Genomic DNA, 8,034 nt, shown 5'->3' on the forward strand with positions numbered 1-8,034 from the left:
GGGAGTCATATTCTCCAGACAAAGATGTTTCATTTCAAGACTAGATTTGTTATGTCCTGAAATACACTCTTTCAGAAACTCTAGGATAAGACCTCTACAGTGCCTGTCCTTGCTTCTTTCATTTCTGCTCAACCAAGTGGCATCTAATTTCTGGAAAGAGTTGGCCACTCTGACTTCCCACCAGGAGAATTGTGTGATATGCCTGGCCTTATCATCTGTAGGGGACCCTTTCTCACTCTGCTCATTTTGGGTTATAGTAATAGTAATAGTAATAGTAATAGTAATAGTAATAGTAATAGTAATAGTAATAGTAATAGTAATAGTCTCGTGCGGGTTGGAAGGGACCTTAGAGATCATCGAGTCCAACTCCCGGGATTCGAGCCTCTGTGCTGCAGAGCGGCACTTGTACCACTTGTACCACTTGTACCCACAGGCGGGATTGCAAGGCGGCATTCCTACCACTTGCGCCACCGGGGCACACAAAGGGTTCCCCTCCCTGGGTATTTCTTCAAGCCAGGGAACTACAGCAAGAGACTTAATATCTCAGTTATGACTTTAAGTGCGTCGCAAAACACCACTGACTACCTGACATGCCATGACACATGGTGAGCGTGAGCCCTCATTTGCACCTAATCAGTGGCCGTGTTGTGCAACATTCCAGGTATGGTTCGAGTACTGGCAGATGAAGAGGATGAGGAAGAGGAGGAGCTTCAGAGGAGCTGCAACCTCCATTGGCCACTATCCAAGTTCACTGGGATAGTGGTAATGACTGAGGTTCTTAACACACTCTAAAGGAATAGAAACTCCAATGGGGAAAAGAACACCACTACTGCCCTGCAGGGAGTGAAGAATGCTGTGCAGAGGCTCTGAGAAAAGAAAGGGTTCATCAATCATGACTGATGGAGCAGCAAGCTGGGTATCTCTGACTTCTGGAATTGGCTGTGGTTCGGCAGTATTCATGGCACTGTGCTCACGTGGCTGGGAATTGGCTCTGTGTTCTTATGCTTTGCACTAACTATTCTCCTGCTCTTCCAAGGCCTCATCAGGAGGCAGGTGATGGCCACACAGTACGTGCTTCTTGCAAACCAAGAGTCCTAAGTGTCATAGTTGAAGCTGAGACACAATTGTTGCGTTTTGCCATGGAGTTCTCTCTAGAGCTCACTCCGTGACAGTAGGAACAAACCTGGGGAGAGAAGGAACAAAGTACCTCCCCTCTCTAACAACGCTGTGTGGCGGCCCAGCCGCATGCACTCCAGAACATGGTGCGTGAACAGTTGGCCAATAGGTCAAGCCCAAAGGACTATAGTCATTGGGCTCCATCAGGCTGTTAGATGGTCACTATCAGAGGTCCCCATGGCTCCATTTTAGGGCCACTTCTCTTTCATGTTTTTGTGGATGACTTGCATGCTGGACTAGAAGATGTTCTGAGCATGTTTGCTGATGATAGCAGATGAGGAGGTGCTGTTGCCTCCACTGAGGGTGGAGAGGACTTGCAGAGAGATGTGGACAAGTCAGAGAAGTGGGTACCAGTTGGTACTAAGCACCAAGTGCCTAAAATATAACAAGTGCCTGATTGTGTATCTGGGCAGGGGCAACAGTGGACATACACACTGACTGCATACAGGACACTGGAGAGAAGTCTGACTGAAAAGGATTGGGGGTCCTGGTCAGCATCAAATTGAACATGAGTCAGCAGTGTGCCCAGGCAGCCAGGAAAGCCAACGGTCCCCTGGAGTGCATCAAGCAATTTATTGTCAGCTGGGTGAGGGAAAGGATTGTCCCTGTCTGCTCTGAGCTGCTGCAGCCTCACCTGGAGCACTGGGTGCACTACTGGGCAATGCAGAACATAGAAAACATCAAACTATGGGAGAATGTGCAAAGGAGGGCACTGGAACTGAGAGATCTGAAGTTCAGAGTTTCACAGGGATTGACTGCTTGTTCAGACTGGGCCCTTCTCACATCCCACATCCTGCGATGAAACACAGGGCCCATATGGGACATGAACTTCCCACTGTCCTTGCACCCCATGCACAGCCTGGGATCTTCTGTCCCCATGTCTTTCATTTAACATCATACGGACTTCCAACTCACTGTCCCAGGAAGGATCCTTAGTCATCATGAGGTCCTCCCTGCCAAGGGTCTGGGATCAGGACTTGGCCTTTCTGCTTCATAAGACAAAGAGAGGTTTCTCAGCATCAGAGCCACCATGCCAGTGCCTTTCATTGCCTGTAGTCATATCTTCCAATTATCTTCTCTAACAAGTCCCTTGGGAAGCTTGCTTGGTAATGTTCCTCAGTTGGCCCATTAATACTCCAAGAAACTTCACTGTTACTTCTGACTTTGTCTTGTTGAGCACTTTGTGCAAACTTCTCTCTGCACTGGAGGCTGATGGGTTAAAACATTTTCATTGAATTCTTTTTCTTTAATTCTTTGTTTCAGTTTTATTGACATGTATGTTCATCTTTTAAGCTTACAGCCTCAAAACAAACAAACAAACAAATAAATAAATAAAATTAGATCCATTTATCTTTTGCACGTGGCCTGATGCCCCTCTCACCTTCACAATTCCCACCAGACCATCATTGCCAGAGAGTATGAGATCCAGCAGAGCACCTCTCCTCTTTGGTTCATCCATGGCTTGGTCAAGAAGCTGCCATCTGTGCTCTCCATGGATCTGCTGGATGGCACATGCCCTTCTGTGCTGTCCCTACAGCAGATACTGGAGTGAAAAAGGCTCCAAAAAGGGACAATGGCCTGACAACATGAGACTCCCATCTGTCTGCAGAAGGCACCTTCCACTTGCTCTCCATGATCAAGAAACCAGGAACAGACACTGATGGTCTCCTCTGTTTGCCATTTCCATTAGCTCTGACCTGGCTACTCTTCTATCCCCAGGCAGAGCTCAGTGCACTCTCACAGAGGGCAGTCGCCCTTCCTTGTCCCCTCGCCCATCCATCCTAAAGACTCAGTATCCCCCTTACGCTACAATGAAGTTGTGGAAGCCATTCAACTGTGCCACTGTGGTCCAAACAAGAGCTCAGGCATGTAACTCTACAAAGATTTCTATCTCCTCAAGTCTTGTTGTTCTCATTAGTGCAAAAATATAGAAGTAAACATCCTCATTGGAAAGCATCACTGGACAGAGCCTGACTGGATAGCTCATCTATGGTATTACTGTGAAGAAGGTGGCACACAGACATTAGATCCATTGTGGGTCTTGGAGTTGACACAGCAGCACAGACACACCATGGACATGGCTTTCCTGAAGGCCCTATGCTGCATTTACAGCTGCATGTGAGTGTGCAGGAGAGCCCAGAAACACTAGGCTGCTTCTGAAGCCATTCACTTGAGAGCGCACCGAAAACTGAGGTTATGTCTGTTGAAGAATAAAGACGTATGTTATCTTTGTATTGCCTTGAGCTCCAGAATATGCCACAGATAAAGAACAGAGAAATATCTGGCTCTTCTTTTGTGAGCTCATCCATTTAGTCAGCTGTGTAACTCTGCATTCTCAGTGGAGGTGGAGACAAAGGCACCATGAAGTTCTATAAACGCTTGGGTCTGTTGTCATTTAGGATGGTTGATAATACCTCTGTTCCCTCTCTGCCCCGCAGCTGATGCCCAGGAAAGAGGTGTCTATCTCAGGGATTTCTCACACAGTTTATAAGCACTGGAACACATCCAGGAGCAGCCCAGGCACCTTGGGCATCACCCAGTGTCTGTGTGTGAGCAACTGCCTCCCTGCTGAAGGACCAAGGACTCAGAGCAGGAGCTCACATGCAGGCAACTCCTTGTGTACATCGGAGCTGAACCAGAGGAATCCTAATGATACTGTGTGTCCATGGGGAGTTGAATCCCATTTCAGCCCCAGGGTTTCCCATTAGGGATGAGACTCCTGCACTGCCTCAGTTAAATCACTGCCTTGCACAGGGGAAGTCCACCTCTCTCTGTCCTTGCCTGGTTGCCCATTTTGTTTCATCACAGGATCTCAGGTATCAGGTCTGGAATCAGTCACTGACCACTGTACATTTGGTGTTTAATTCATCAGATTTCAATGTACAATCATGATGTGGCTGTTTTCCAGGACCTGATGGCAAAGAGGACACAGGGACATCTCAGGGGAGACGAGTGGGAAGGATAAAGTATGACATCCTCTGCTGCTGAGCTGGGCCGGGCTCCTGGGACACAGTGAGCTCATACAAGTGGGCAGTGCTGCAGACAGACAGTTGTGCCCAGGAGCAGCTCTGGTGCACAGCACAGCCTGCAGGTGACAGAAGGAGAGGAAAGAAAGGGGAGAAAGTTTCCAGGATGTGTACGGTGTGAGCAGGCTGTGGGCACACAGCAGGAACATTGCTCACAGACCATGAAAAGGTAAGTCTCACTGCTGACCATGCAGCTGCTTTTCATAGAGGGTTAACCAAACCAGGGACATCCCGTAGAAGATCTGGCTGCAGGCACTGCATGTTTCTTTACTGTGGAAAAAGCCTTCTGCTCCACCCGAGGGCTTCCATGCTGCAGTGTCAGAGCTCAGCCCTGAGTGTCTGCACTCAGCCTGCCTGCAGAGCTGCCCAGGGCACTGAGGGGAGTTGTGTGGGGGGAAGGAGCCCCCCAGCAGGGCTTGTGCTGCCACAGCTGCTGCCTGGGGCAGGGGATCACAGCTCCACTGCACAACTGAATGTTTGTGAAGGCCCTTTGCAAGAGGAGAGCCAAGGAAGGGATTTTCCATATCTTGATCTGAGCGAAGGCAGAAAGGACTGGAGGTGGAAATCTAATAGAGGCTGTAAAATTTAAAACACAGCTATGTTACTCCCAAATATTTCTTTAATCAATTGCTTGTTTTGTGAACAGCCACACAGGTTGTGCTTTCAGCCTCTCGTTTCTAAAAGGAAAGAATCAGTTCATGTTTTTCTTGTTTTCTGCAGACTTGAATAGTGCACTTATCCTGCAAACAGGCATAAGTACTTCACCACACAGGGATGGTGAAGCTCATGAATATAAATTCAAGTTATGGAGTTAAATGAAAATTACCCAAAGGTAAATGAATACATTTCACAGTACAGCAGGAGGAGTGTGTCTGAGAATGGTCTGGACTTGTCATTATCTTCTGCACTCTGAGCAGGACTCCAAGCCCAACAACAGCAGATGCCCAACAGCAGCTCCATCAGCGAGTTCCTCCTGCTGCCGTTGGCAGACACGCGGCAGCTGCAGCTCCTGCACTTCTGGCTCTTCCTGGGCATCTACCTGGCTGCCCTCCTGGGCAACGGCCTCATCAGCACAGCCGTAGCCTGCGACCGGCGCCTGCACACCCCCATGTACTTCTTCCTCCTCAACCTGGCCCTCCTCGACCTGGGCAGCATCTCCACCACTCTCCCCAAAGCCATGCCCAACGCCCTCTGGAACACCAGGTCCATCTCCAACGCAGGATGTGTTGCATAGCTCTTTTTCTTCTCCTTCTTCATCTCAGCAGAGTATTCACTTCTCACCATCATGTCCTATGACCGCTACGTTGCCATCTGCAAGCCCCTGCACTACGGGACCATGATGGACAGCAGAGCTTGTGCCACCATGGCAGCAGCTGCCTGGGGCACTGGGGTTCTCTTTTCCCTGCTGCACACTGCCATTACGTTTTCACTGCCTCTCTGCCAAGGCAATGTTGTCAACCAGTTTTTCTGTGAAATCCCCCAGATCCTCAAGCTCTCCTGCTCAGAATCAAATCTCAGGGAAGTTGTGTTTCTCTTTTTTGGTGCCAGTTTAGCCTTTGGGTGCTTTGTTTTCATATTGGTGTCCTATGTGCAAATCTTCATGGCTGTGCTGAGGATGCCCTCTGAGCAGGGACGGCGCAAAGCCTTCTCCACGTGCCTCCCTCACCTGGCTGTGGTCGCCCTACTTACCATCACTGGGTTTTATGCCTACCTGAAGCCACCCTCCTTCTCCTCTCCATCCATGGACCTGATGGTGGCAGTTCTGTACTCAGCTGTGCCACCAGCAGTAAACCCCCTCATCTACAGCATGAGGAACAGGGAGGTCAAGGATGCTGTGAGGAAAGTGATTACCAGATGTTTTTCAAATGCAGTGAATTGCCTGTCTTTTGGAATTTATGACTTGTAATGCAGCTTTTTACAGAGTTGCTCTCTCTCTCATTGTTTTTTTGTTTCATGCCACTTAGTATGTGTAATTTATTCTGCTTATTATTATGTTTTTAAATACTGTAATGTTTTTCACTAAAACTTCATTATTAAAACCAATTCTTATTCAGCGTTTACCTTTGTATTTTAGCCCAGATACACTGTGCATAATGAACCAGGCTCTCGGTGAACCTTAAAAGAATAAAGGACGTGCAGTTACTCTGTCTGTCCTCCTTCTTGTGAGACATTTCTGGAGCTGTTGGGGTCGGATGTTCTCAGAAACCCACAATCCAGCAGGAAGCGCACAGCTGTTCATCAAACTGTGCGTTGACTTCAGCCTGCAACCGTTTCCAGCTGGTCCCTTGCCCAGTGTTCCCCATAACGCTGACAATGGAGTTTCAAAATATTCTTTTCTTATCTGATCTGACATCCTGCTTACCCAAGCCCCTCTGCAATAGTTGAGCCTTAGATTGTCCCCTTGTTCAAACTCAATCCCCCTTTTCTTAGACTTTGCAAATACTTTTGCTAGATTGCTACATTCTGGGAAAGGGAAGATTTCAAATAACTTCCGCTCTCCACTTTCTGTCTTAGCTTGTGCTTTTTCTATTCTTCACAGCTATTCCCACTGGTTTTACACTGCCGTAATGCACACCTCATTTCAACGTACATTAAAACAAGCAAGATGACTGCAGTAATACAAAGCAACAAAGAGCTGCTTCAGCCATGCAAACTGTGGTAGCCAAGCAGTAAGTTTTTCACACAATTTGGTAAATCCAAATAAAGTATCATCTATCGATACATGATGAAGTAGTTTAGTATGTTCCCATATTGCCTGTAGACCAGATTCTCTCTTTTGTTGTTTTAAGAGATGTAGTTAATCCAGTCCACATTGTTGTTAATTGTCACCCACCAGAACAGTGATTCAAACCCTGCAGCAATTGGATTTCTTGCCTTAAATTTATCACAGAAACCTCTGAGCATTCCCATCAAATCTATATCTATATACAGCATTATCAAATGAGAACCCTAAGCTCCTTTTGTTCCTTCTGGGGGTGTGTGACATCCCCTTCGTGAATGCCAGGGTGGATGGTAGAGCTCGTTGAGCAAGTACACAGGTACCTCCCCAGTAAGATGGGAGAGTGGACTGTAAGATCTTCCCACAGGCCGCAACAGCACCAGAGATCTGCTCTACAGATTCCCAATCTCAAATAGTTTCCTGCTGAATCTTCCATGACATTCAAGGTCTCACTGCATAGGGAGAAATTCCCTGTAGTCCTGGTAGCTCTTACACCCTGTCTTGAGAGGCAAACTGTATGGTTACCCGAGGCCATGGGGAATGCAGGAGGGGTTTTGGCATCCAACTCAGGCATTGGAGAGAGCAGTAAAGATAGCGATTTACAGGCTCTGTTTCCCTAAGCGGCTTTCTCCTGATACAGGGCAATCATGCACCACATCCCTTGGGGTTCCTGAGTCCACCCTAGTGGAAGGGGTACTACCTGAGCTACAGGTCATCCTGATGAATGATGAAGCATAGCAATCGCTATGGTTGGTATTCTGGATGGTATATTTAATCAGTTCTACCCAGGCATTCATATCCCCATGCTCTGTCTCAGCTTCAAACATTTGACTGAGATCCTTTATTTCTGCAACTATTACAACTGCAGGGTTTTTAGGAAGATTATCCACTCTCTGTTCCCTATCCTGGACATTCTGAGTATGGTCAGGGAATGAATCCCATACGGCTATGCTGAAATGTATTGGTCAGAGCTAGCATATAATGAAACCATCCTTTTCCTTGGGAGTTCAGAGAAATCCATTTGCTATTGTTGCCCAGCGTAAATTCCCTTTCCTATTTGTACTACAGAAACCTTGGGGCTGGTTCTAGGATTATTCTGCAAACAAACCTCAC

General features: G+C 47.5%; 1 pseudogene; it reads left to right on the forward strand.

Moving 5' to 3' along the window:
- The first annotated feature begins 5,139 nt into the window (after positions 1-5,139).
- On the forward strand, positions 5,140-6,108 carry LOC146759183 (olfactory receptor 14J1-like; annotated as a pseudogene).
- Positions 6,109-8,034: the final 1,926 nt, after the last annotated feature.

This window comes from Coturnix japonica, chromosome 10, assembly GCF_054131305.1.
Source record: "Coturnix japonica strain WE chromosome 10, WE-NBRP24, whole genome shotgun sequence".
Lineage (NCBI taxonomy): Eukaryota > Metazoa > Chordata > Aves > Galliformes > Phasianidae > Coturnix > Coturnix japonica.